The 13169-nt window shown below is 37.9% G+C and overlaps 1 long non-coding RNA gene across 1 annotated transcript in view; it reads right to left on the bottom strand.

Annotated features, from left to right (window-relative positions):
- Positions 1-4966: 4966 nt before the first annotated feature.
- LOC111562524 (uncharacterized) overlaps positions 4967-13169 on the bottom strand; it is a 118278-nt gene continuing 110075 nt past the window's right edge. The window contains exon 4 of the long non-coding RNA XR_008602788.1: positions 4967-6665. This is a non-coding gene — a long non-coding RNA (uncharacterized LOC111562524). The remainder of the gene's footprint in view (positions 6666-13169) is intronic.

The following is a 13169-nucleotide window of genomic DNA, read 5'->3' as shown; positions in this document are numbered from 1 at the left end:
ACTGTCTGTAAGGGCTGATGCTGAAATTGTCAGACAAATTCAGGTAATGGCAAAAGACTCAGATGTTTATGACCAAATTACAAACTGGCTATGTGATGGCGGAGATTGCGAGGTCATAAGGGAATACTGCTTTTCCTATACCGAGTAAAGCTATATTTGTTTTATCGCTCCAATTACAGTGAAATAGAAAGAAAAGAAAACTCGATACAGTCCATCTGTTACCAGAGTTAACACCAGCACAGTAGAGTGCTTAAATCTGAAGCAGTGCTGTGCAAAAATCTACCCTACCTGACTATCTGATGAATGTGAATCACTCTAGGTCTCCGCCTCTAGACACTTTGAAAGCCCACTCCATAAAGCCTTCGCAGCAGTACAGGTATAGAGAAAACAACTCCCCTATGTATTTTTGTTATTGTGAGATTGTAGTGAATATTTCAGGATCCTGATGTGATCAATACCAGAAGCCTGGCTGATTAATGATGTAGAACCTGAGCATCGTCAGAGAGAGGAGCGATGGGTAGAGTCAGGTTTGTGAACTTTCCTCTTTCATTAAAGACGTGATCAGTAAGCACAACATGTCTCTCACCCAAGGGCACCATTTTAAGAAGCTTCATACTAAAGAAACTTTTCTCACTCTTGGAGTATATAGATGCAACTGTGTGTGTGTCGAATGGGTGCAAGGAGTGAAAAAGTGAATTTCTTATTTAAAATCAAACTGTAATTTCTTTCAAGTAAATAGGTCACAGGTCAAGGTGTTCCTCATGAAAGCATTGCCTGAGTTGAGTTTGGTTGGTAAAGCTCAGATCTTTCTGCTCCAGAAAGTCATGGTATCAAATAAGATGATTTAGCACCAAACTGTTCATTGCCTGTTATAGATCTCTGTATGTTTTTGCTTAAGACAGGAGAAAGGTTTGGTATTGTCGGCACGGTTCTGATTCGATCCTGTTAAAATGCAAACACACACACAGAGTGCACTCAACCACAAGGCAAAACATGGTATAAGATGCTGTGTAAGACTTTCATGAGTTTTATGTTTTGGGAGCAACTTTTTAATTTTCTCCACTCCACTCTTCCAGAGATCTCTTCCTGCCTCACACTTTCTAGCCTTTTTTCTTCACCCTCACACTCTTGCCACTGAACATGACGGCCAGGCCGAGAGGATTGACAGCACAATACTCTCTATTAAACAAAGTTTGTGCTGATAAAAACAGTCACGCTCACCCGCCCCCACACCAATACAATGGTCAGACTCCGAATTCTTCTCTGTTTGAAGTGACAGAGGAAATCTGGATAATTGTATGATTGATTCTCTTGTGTCCTTCCTCCACTCCGCTGAGCAGGCTTTATTTAGGAACTGAAGAGGGAGAGAAATCTTGAGATACAAGATGTTTGAGCCTGCAGAGACTTACATGTGAGCTGAATACACACTTAAATGCGCACACACATAAATAAACCCACCAACTATTTTTGGAGCGTGGTTGCGCATTGTCAAGTGTGTGTCTGTGTGTGTGCATCGATGAGTCAACTGACTCTTTCTCTGCCCTTTGTCTCTGCCACGTCCACCTCAGAAAGCCAAGGAAGATCACATTAAGTGGGGCTGCTGTTGCGTAGCTGCATTTGGCTGAGTGCTGAGGGAGATATGGGGCAAGGCATTACTTTAAGTCAGTCCCTAGAGGCTTCAGCTGATCCAGAAACAACAAGGCCAGTGTAATTCACGGAGCCAGACATCCTCACTTCAGTGGTTCAGGGCCTGTTATAAGCTCATGCTCTCTTTTGAGAGAGGACAATGTCACATATTGACCAGTGTTTATGAGCATATCTGTGTGCAAGTTTTTTATTTTATGTAAGATACTTTATTTTATGTTTACTGTATAGAAATGTAATGCAACTGATCACTGCACCTCATCTCTACATGTCCACAATGTTACTGTCACATGGTTGTCATCATTCAAGTGATTGGTTGCTGGATGTCAAGAAGGTGGGCCTTATCTAATATAAGCTTGTCAGGGCCAGACGCCAACAGCAAGAGAGAGAACAAAAAAGAGAGGAAATGAAAACACAAGAGAGTTGGCATACTGCAGAGGAGTGAAAAACTCCTGTTGTTGACTATGATGGACACTGAATAATAACCTCAATCCCTCATGTAGTTTCTTTCTGTTTCTGTCAGGAAGGCTTAGCGTTAATTATTTCCCAGGAAGGCAACCATACATTTCTCCAGTGCTACCTGTGGTTTGACAATACAAATTTGTGATTCGTAAAACAGAAAGTAAATATGGGAGTTTTATTGTTGCTGATGTATTAATAGCCTAAAAAGGAAATCATGTTTAACTTCAAATTTCGGAGCATTGGGCGCAGCAGGACTTAAGAAATGAATGTCACTAATTCATGTCTGTGCACACGCTGGCAAAATAATGCAGCATAAAGTCAGTGATTCACACTTGTTTTTTCCTTGCTCTCAACAATAACTGTTGAGGTGCTATTCAGCAAGGCACCTTAACTCCCAGTTACTTAGATGAGGACTGATAATATGGACATTTTGTTAAACTCCAGAACAGCTGGTGGCCCGAACACAGTGCCACATTATCTACTTGTCAATTAGCTTGTATAGTAGTATAAAATTAAGGTATAATAGCACAACACCAGGGACTGCATTGTGTTCATGTGCTGGTGATGTTCAGCTCCAGGGCTGATTTTATATCCTAGTCTTTCCCTGCATCAGCTCCACTGATGCAATTTAATGGACAATAGCAGAACAATGCCGTTGTATGGATCTGCTCAGCGTCTAATTGTGTGTGAATGTGAAGAGGTATTCTTGCAAAAGGTAAACATTCTGCCATAAATTATTCCTTAATTAATTATCTAAACAGACTTAAGCTGTTTTCTGTATGTGCCTCAAGGTTTACACAATCATAGAGCAGAATGTGAAAATTAATTTCACACTTATCTCCATGGCTGACGTCTTAAGTGACAACAAAATAATTCACTTTGTATCTTAAACTGATTAAAGCTGTCATTATGGCTGTAAATAAACAGTTATTTCAGAGATGAGTTCGATGTATACTGGTTCACATAAACACATACTTATATATATATACACACACGCATGCACAAAATTGCGTTAATATTAGAATCAGTCCACTATTCTTGTCAGCTTCTGCTGCCTTGAAAGTTGAAAGCTGCTTTTAAGTATTTCATCTGATATGCAAATGTTTATAAGTCGATGTCTTAAATGTCTAAAATGCTTTGTTGTTTGATGCTCTGGGGAAAAAAAATGACAATGAACAGCACTTATTTAGTCTCACTCAGTTATCACAAATCAAAACAAACAAAAAAGACATCTTGTTTTCACATATTCCATTTAAAACAGGCTTCTAAACTGAATTGGAGGGCTTTGGTTGGGAGCCAATAATGGTCTGATTGTGGAAAGGTTGACTGAGCATAAACTAATTGGCCCACTATACTTTATTGATATACTTTATTCATGCCTCCAGGGTGAGACCCCCTTAATTATCTTGGTCAAAGATACTCTGACTGTAAAGCTTCTACTGGAGCTCAGGATAAAAAAAGAGCACTGCTTTGTCACAGAATGAGAAAAAATATATATTGTTTACTAATAACCAGTGTGTCTGTGTGACGTTCACATGTTGTCTTTGTGCTTGTATGCCTGCCCTGGAAGATATGAGCCTGGAAGACTGTTGTTACAAGCCAAGCCTGTGTACTTTCAGGAGATTGCTTGTGGTTAGCCTGTGGGTGATGTAGAAGGAAAAACACATGGCATTCGATGTATGGTTTGAAACCTGTCAGTCGGACTGTGGGATGTTAGCCGCAGTCACAGTGTGCAGCACTGTGCCACTCTTTTCAGTCACTGCTTGCTTCTGCCTAGACTGCTAAACTACTTCACTATCTCAAGTTTGAGCACCAAATCTGCTTGCTTATGTTAAAGACAACACAATGTTTTGGTTAAAAATAAACACATTCAAACAATTCAGTCCCTGTTTACTTTACTTGCCCTGTCTGTCCCTGTTTTCTGTTGTTTTCATTCACTACAAACCTTACAATACTTGGCTAAGTTCAGAACTATTTGGTTAGGTTTTGGGAAAAGATCTTACATGCCTTAGTAGAGGACAACTAGATAATAAACACACTTTTAAGGACAGACATGTACACATTCTGGACAGAGAAGACAAATGGTTTGAGAGAGGAGTCAAGAAAGACATCTATGACAAACTAGAACAGCCATTTCTAAAGATAAGGTCTACGACACGACTTGTCAGATACTTGTAACACAATCCTGAGATCCCTCCCCAGACAATTTTACCACCAATCAGACTTTTAGTTATTGCTCCTCACATGGTGTCCTAGCCCTTGACAACTCGTGACATGGTACTCTTATGAGACATGACTCTATGAGCCATGTGGTATGGAAATCGGAATTAAAATGTCTTCAAGAATCAAAAAAGAGAAGTCCAGTTGCTTTTTCCTCATCCATTTATAATTACCATGACCTGGATGACTAATAATCAAGCAAGATTGATTATTCAGGTTGAAATACACCTGTGCAAATGATGAACACACAGCTTTGGTTGTTCTCTACATTGCTGGGGTGACAAGTCCCATGCTATAAATAGCCCCTTAAAAAGTGTGGGCGTCATGCAGTTTTTCAGTCTTTGTTAAAAAATAAATGTTCATGCTGTGGACCAGAATAGCTATTACGACTTACTTTGTAAGATTGGCAATACTTCTACAGTCATCTTACTGGCTTTAAACTTTTTTTCCTCACACAAGTAAGGGGAAGAGAGCAGTTGTAAAACTGTGAATGATATTTTCTGAGCTTTAAAACCTCATCAAAATGATTTTTTGAATGACGTTTTATCAGCACAATTTGATACATTTGATTCAATAACATTTAGGAAGTCTAACAGAGGCTCTGCTGAGGGGCTGCATAAAGAGCCAGTAGAAGATGAATAAGAAGTATTTGAACTGTAAATCATGCAGAGATATGCCAGCAGAGCCCAAGAGGAAAAAACTAGATCTGGAAATGTGAACGATATGTCCCTTTTAACGACACATTACTGTCATGATGTTTGGGTTTTGGTTTTAGCTTTGTGTCCTGACTCCCCCAGATAAATGAAATAGTTCACCTGTTGTTATTATTGATGACATTTCATTTCACTCTGCTAACTGGCAAGTTTTGCTTAGAGTGTGTGAAAAGCTAACAACTTGGGAGTAAGATTTCTAAGATACTGCTTGAGGTCAGCAGGCACTGATGATCGGTAAAAATCTTCACTGTAGAAAGAATAACTGGTGAGCAACAAAATGTTCATTTTTTCCCCTCTTTTGTATTTTTATTTATTTATTTATTTTTTTAAACAAATACACCCATACAATGTGCAAAAAAAACCTCCAGCTTGTGTAGTTTTAGCAGTCATGGAGCAGTACAAGGTTTTTTGAAACCCTTCAAGTGTTACGCTAAGAAAAACATTTCCGAAGCTGTTTCTATAGTCAATACATGGGGGTGATTTGATATTGATTTTCTCATATGACTCCTAGTTAGAAAGCACACACATAACCAAAAATAGCACTCCTACACAAAATAAATCTGTTAAGTATTCAAATTAATTTCAGCATGTTCTAATTTTAGGAATGTCTACAAATCAGCAAGATAACTGATTATTCTGTTATGGTAAAATATCACATTATGAGAGTTCCGTGAGTGTTCTTTGAGTATTTATTGTATTGTAAAAATAGGTGTGACAGCATTGTACCGTTTTTAGACTCTATGGAAAACTGGACGGGCAAAGCAGATGAATCTGTATTTGGGGCATTCCGTCCAAGATGAACACAGCAGTTATTTCATCTGATTAAGCACATTGTAAAGAAGCATGCAGTCTTGATTTTTATATGCTGAAAGAGCTTTGTGATTTCACTTAAAGCTCACTGCTGACCAGTGTGTTTAAAAAAATAAGGCTCTTGATACTGCAGTTCAGTACACACACACATACACACATAGACACTGACACACAACTGGGTTTCCAGCACTTCAGAGGACATTACACTAACTTATGTTACTTAGAGACGCACTTTAACTCACACACTCAAATGCTGTAGAAGAGTTTTGCAAAAGTGCTATATGTATTTTGCCTGCAGATAAATGGTTTACGACACGTTGATTATTGTTCTGTTTAACTAATATGTTGTTGTGACGGGTCACTGAGAAGTAGCAGATACTGAGACATTTTAATATAATTCATGGTGAGAGGTCATTTAAGAGATTTCTTGTGTATGATTTAGCCTATGATGAAAACCATTTCATATACAGATGGCAACAAACACAGAGAACAATGACTTATCTGATTAAAAATCACTGAAAGTGTTAAATGGTCTAACTGTAGCTGAAAAACAGTGCATTTTATGTAACTAATACATTTGATATAGGCAGTTCTAGATGTTGCACAGTCATCATAGAAAACAATAACTATTTAATAACTCCATTAAAAAAAAAACCAAACTTGTAATTCTACTTTTATTTATGTGACTTGTTTCTCAGTGGACACCAGAGAGAGATTTTAATCATTAGGTTCATATGCTGGTGGTCCACATTCAGCTCACTGCTGTATTTACTGTAGCTGTGTGAAGTCCTTCCATATCTTTTCAGCACACTGGATCTGAGAAAAAGCAAGACATCAGCAGTATTAGGGTTTGTGTGTGCGAGAGACATGCATGTGCCAACGTTATTAGAGACTAAGCCTTTCATCGTTTTTCTCCACTCTTTCTGTATCTCCCAGGGAAAATGCCCGAAGACCGATGCCGCTCCCTCTATCTGAACAAATGGGTCACGAGTCTTCATGTTGTCGCTCAGATTACTGTATAACCAACTGAGACATAGCCAGTGGGCGAGAAAGGATGGGGATTGGAGGGCACTTTCAGGATTCCCCCTGCAAACCCTGGGCCTCAGGTAGCTCTGCAGTTTCACCCCAAAGAGGGAGGGCATACCCTAAGGGAGGTGGGGGGTAGGAACGATGCTTAGCCTCCACCATGGGTCTTCTTGCACCATCAAAGGGCTTCATCCAGCTCTGCTTTCCCTCTTATGAAAACGTCTGCAGCCAGGCAGCTCAATCCGACACTGCACCACTGGTTACTCCTAAGGGTGTTATACAGTACATCAGCAATAAAGCTAAGCAGATGTAAAGGCTGTCTTTACTCTGGTGGTACGCACATGCAGTGCTGCAGGCAAACTTTGCCACAGACAGACTGCAATCATTTACAACAACTTTGAGGAGAAAAATCATTGAATAAAAAATCATTATTTAAGATAAATGGTAAGCAGAAGTCCTCTGGCATATCTGTATAGCAGGGGAGTACAAACTGAGAGTGAGAGTGAATTGTGTTTTATATATTATTTTTACTACAGATGTTTACATTAGTTTCAGGTATTGTCATTTATTTATGTGCACTATTATTACTAAATACATGTTCAATATCGATCAAAATGTATGCACAAAGTGACAGCACTAATACTGCAAGTAAATACATACATATTTATATGTACTGTAATGCTTTCAGTTATATGATAATAAGCATGCAGAAATCAGCTTTATCCTTGGTTTTTACAATGTTGCAGTATTGATCACATTCTTGCTGGACTAACTTTGTTTCTTTAATTGGAGAAATTAATTTTAGATAAAACTAAAAACAAAAAACAGGTTTCATTATTTATAACCAATTTAAGACCTTTATTCTGAGTTTACACAGTGAATGAAGTAAGGACACCAGTCATGCTACGTAAGGTATCTAATGAGGCTTATGATTGGGGGAGTGAATACACAGAAATGCAGCAATATGAAACAAACATGCACAGCGAAGGAAACATTCCAGAGTCCAGTGTAATAAGCTGCAGGCTTCACTAGTGTAATGTTCTCATTATCAAACAAGTAGGATGATTATTATTTAGTAATTAGAGGTTTTAATGTATTGAACTTATATTAATAATACAACAAATCAGAACTAAAACAGCAAGTGGAATGGTTTTTATCCCTTTTCAGATGAGTGGGTAATAGGCAATGAAATTTTGTTATTAAACCGTTCATTTGGATAGAATGGTTCCAATACAGTTTAGTGTACGCAGGTAGAAAAGATGTATTATTTTCAGCATTAAAGGTGCTGCTTCAGGCCATCGATTGGTATGACACAAGAGATTAGGATGAGTGTAGATCTGTGCCTGTGCTAATGCCGCTGACACAGTAGCAGTGCATTATGTGTTTTATTCAGCTATGGGTAATGTTAGTCTCTTTCTTGCTTTTTCAGTGAGTTTATCTTTTTTTTTTAAGAGTGGCTATTACCTGTGTATCATTAGAATCTCTCAAGTCTAGAGACCACACACGTGTGCATTTAGAATAAGGCCTTTACACATATGCAGATTTGATTTACGAGCGACTCTTCCTGGTTGTGCGTGACATAGATTGAATACAGGCAAGGGATCTGTGTTCTTGCTGCACAAGCTTACTTTTTGGTCACGTCATCTGTGTCTTGGATGAAAAGGTGTGTTCTTTTTGTTTTGTTTGCTCTCTTTATAAAGCTGCTTGCTGGTCATTAAAAAACTGAAAAAAGTAAAAACCGATGAGTCATGGAACTTGTCCGTCTATTTCTACTTTGGATTCCCAATTTTAAATCTGTGACCCGGTGTCCATATTCTAGGATATGGTTTGGAGTGAGGGAGAGAAAGTCTTACCTATTAATGCTGTTCTTATGTTCTGGGCCCACTGTGTTTTACCTACATATAGTTTTGGACAAGGGCACAGCATAACATCGGCACCCTCTTGGGAGATGAGTGATTTAAGATGGACCATCTTTCTCATTTTGGGATTTATAAACTCCTTGAGTTTATGGGACAAAGGGCAGATAGAGCATTGCCCATAAGGTTGCTGTCCACGGGAAAGGTGCTACTACAGAGCTGGGTAATATGTCAAATTGATGTAAGAGTCGCAGGAGAATTTGCAAAAAAAAACCCCAAAAAATATTCAGGAGGACACATATATATATATGTCATCTGTCTGTGCACTTTCAGTGGCTGAAGCTTGCTCAACATTGTGTGCCATAAAAGCCAGAAAATGGCCAGGAAAGCATGCTGGTCTGCATACTGCAAAATCCAACCAGATGTAAGATTACATCCGGGTGTTTTTGGCACATACATTTTTGGCAGTACATTTGATATACTGTGTATTGGGACATACTAAATCCTTTTAAATTTTTTGGCACAACATTTAGTATGGTAGTATGGATATTGGAATGCAGCCTATGTTTCCTGCATGGTGCTCTCACAATGCAAAGTAAATATTGGTTGTAAATATTTGCTTCCCCAAACAAAAGTTTCCGTTTTTTATATGGGAAGAAAGTTGCCACCAATGCAGTGCAATACATCACTAGCACTAACACTGTAGTATTGTAGTAGTCATTATTAATTGAGGATAGAATTAATCCTGGCATCGAATGAACTTAGTTTTAGTCCTTGTGTTTTGACAAAAATTTCAATTACGTTTAGTCAAATTTCACGAATTTGAATTTTGCTCATCAAAACTAATATTATTCATGCATTTTAAAACTTTTGTATCCTTCAAGCTGCAGCTGCCTCTATCTTTGTTGTTGTGTACAGTTACCATGGTTACAGGTGTTGATCACAAAGTTAGTAAAACAGGCAGTGTTTACTTGTCCGCTGTAACTCTGCTCTGCAATGATACAACAGGCTGTTTCTTGTCAGTGAATCCAGCTAGTATTTCTGGCTGTTTGTACAACAAACTGCCTAACCCCTCTAGTTCTCTCATAATAAACCATATTCTCATTGTTTTTTTTATTGTAAGGCACTTTTCATGATATGTAAAGAGAGTAGTCTCACCGTATGTGTGTGTTAGACAGTTTAAAGGATGAAATAATTTGTGGTTCTTTGAGTTCTGAGACAGATGAAGACATTTTTCTTGAAACTTGCATGGCTGATAGGGTAAATGGGCGAAAAAGAGGGAGAAAAGTTTTTTTTTGGTTCAGTGAAAGGATTTAATGGAGGGAAGTGTAAGCTGAGTCAATTTCTTTGCTACCTTGCATTGGTTTAATGAGGGACTTCAAGAGCATACATGAAAACTGGCATTAGCCGAGGATAAAGTGGATAAATGCCATCTCTGCTCTTTGATCTGCTTTTCCTCCATAATATTATGGACAACTGACACACTGTAAAATACAGGCTCAGGTCGTCTCTTGGCATCTGTGATTAATTCCCACATGTATTCTGTCTGCCATCCAGCTGCATTAATGTTCTTCGATCTAATAACTAAATTATTTCAAATAATAATTATATAATATTTTAAAAACAGTCATTTTCAAATAGCTCTTATGAATTCCATCTGTTCCTTGTTCCTCGTGTCCTTTTGCTGTAGAAAAAATTTGGGACCAATCTGTTGCTTCTCTGATGGTGTTAAAGAAAGGACAAGAATTCAAACATCTAAAATGCCTAAAACTATGTATATAAACACAATACTGTGCATGATCTATATTTATATGTATAATATTCAGATAGTTACCACCTTTAATGCTGAGTTTCCTGATCTGAAACAGCACTTACATGTGTGGAAAGTCTTGGACTGGGCACAAAAGAGAAGTGCAGTCATTAAAAATAATATCCTCTCCAAAACACATGCTATGATCATCTTGTAATGATTAGATAAGACAAATTAATCAGAAATTTTGCAGCAAAGTGTTACACGTGCAGATGCAGACACAAAGTAGGAACCTCGATTTGCGTGTTTGCCAGCAGGTTACATTGATCGGTTCATGGCCTGAGCTCAAATATTCTGCATTCACTAGCCAGAGGACAGGACTTCTAATGAATAACACATATCCTATAACTGGAGGAAGTCCACAACACTGTGATCCAACAGGAAGCGCACCATTGACTTGCTGTGCAGTGCAACTCACAAGAAGCAGCGGAAAAGCTGCAGGGCAGTTTTGATCAAAGCAACAAATTATATAGTCTAAATCTGGACTGCAATAATTTATTACCAGTTTAACCAGTTCAGTGAAATCAGCTCAGTGTCTGGCGCCAATGTACAATGACTGACAATTCAAGAGGGCATGCAAATTGATGTTGTAATTCTTTATGCCATGACACAAATTCTAGTGTTGCGATACAGTAACTGAGTGCCAATACACTGGTGTCCTCAAGTGTTTTATCGTTTTCGATTAAGGATGTTTTGATTAGGGCTTGGTGGTTAGCACTGTCACCTCGCAGCTAGAAGATCCCTGGTTCGCGTCCTGGCCTGGGCCTGGGAGTTTACATGTTCTCCCTGTGCATGTGTGGGATTTCTCTGGGCTTTCCGGCTTCCTCCCACAGTCCAAAGACATGCTGAGGTTAACTGATAATTCTAAATTGTTTGTAGGTGTGAATGTGAGTGTGATTGTTTGTCTCTGTGTAATCCTGTGATAGACTGTTACCTGTCCAGGTGTCCCCTGCCTTCACCCCAAGTCAGCTGGGATAAACTCCAGCCACCCCATCACCCTAATGAGGATTAAGCAGTGTATCGATGATAGATGGATGGATGCTGTGATTACCTCCTACTAATGATTTACAGGTGTGTTTTGCTATAGCCCCATTTGGGCACTTATATTTGCCATGATTACTGTAAAGAAATGTATTTACAAATGTATTGTAAGAGAAATATAAGAGATAAAAGAGATGGGATTTCCAAAGCAACTCTCCTATGTCTAACAGGTAATTTCAGGTGTTAATAAGCACTTGGAAGTAACACAGACTACATTAAATATATAATAATATGGAGTTGTGTATATTTATATATATATATATATATATATATATATATATATATATATATATATATATATATATATATATATATATATATATATATATATATAGTTTTTTATGTTCATTATGATAATGTATTCATAAATCCCATAATCATTTATGATGGAAACAATTACATATTAATAAAAAATGACTGAATATGAATAAAATATCAACTAAATACCAGTCCAACTTTAACAACAATCACCTTCTAGTTAGCTAAACAACAATAAAATGAGCTTATTCAAAATTTGTTTTGATTGTGTTTTTTTTTGTATTAAATTGAGATAATCATGACAGATATTTCTTTTCTGGCAATATATCAAATTTTATATGGAAAATAACAAATTGCGTCTGTGTCCAAGAAATCACTTTCAACTAAGTTCCCCATTACAAAAACACCTCTCATGGAAGTGTGTTAATTCCAGATCACATGACCTGCTCCACATGATGTGTTTTTCTCCTGAAGGAAAGACTGGCAATGACTTTCAATTTTACTCAGTTGTATATACAAAATGCCATGTGGTGTTTGGTTATAGGCGGCCATGTTTATTTTAGGCCTGAAAACAGCAAAAATGTCAACTATGATACCTGTCAACTATGTTATAAAAACTCCCGCAATTATATGTTGACCCAGCTACACTATTTTTTATTTAGTTTTTTTTTTTTTTTTTTTTTTTTACTAGAAATCATCAACTGATTACAGCAATCAACTGCTCCTGTGCTGTCTTTCTTGCAGAAAACATGGACTGCAAGACTGGCCAGCAAGGTAATTTTTAAAACAGTTGACTATACAGTATAGGCAGCGTTCAGCATCTTAACTTCACAGAGGTTTTACTGTCTGCTTACTGTTGAGTGAAGTGCTGCCAAGTCAACCGTTGAACACAGATTTTTCTCTGATAGAGATCTCTTGTGAAAAGACCCCCTTAGAAAAATAGGAATAAGGCAACAGAAGGAGGGACGGTCCCATGAGAGCTAGAGAAAAAATATGGACAAATGAGCATGTTACCCAGCATGGTCTGTGTCGTCTGCTGTGCCTCAACTCACACAAGACCGCCAGACTCTAAGTGTTTCACTGAGTTTTACCACATCTTAAAGTCTCATTCTTTTCTCGACTAAGTGGCACAGAGGAAAGTGTGGCAGGGCTCTAAATCTGAAATTCAAAGAAATCTGTAGTCTGATATATCTGGAATAAATATAAAGGTGTCATCCTTTACACTCATAGGTGATGGGCTTTATGAGTTAGAGGTGACATTTTTAACACATAAAGTCCAGTACCTATTGAAACATGAAAGCTAATGGATGAACAGATAACGGGCCCAGT

Source organism: Amphiprion ocellaris, chromosome 1, assembly GCF_022539595.1.
Source record: "Amphiprion ocellaris isolate individual 3 ecotype Okinawa chromosome 1, ASM2253959v1, whole genome shotgun sequence".
Lineage (NCBI taxonomy): Eukaryota > Metazoa > Chordata > Actinopteri > Pomacentridae > Amphiprion > Amphiprion ocellaris.
This window is presented reverse-complemented; position numbering and strand designations above follow the sequence as displayed.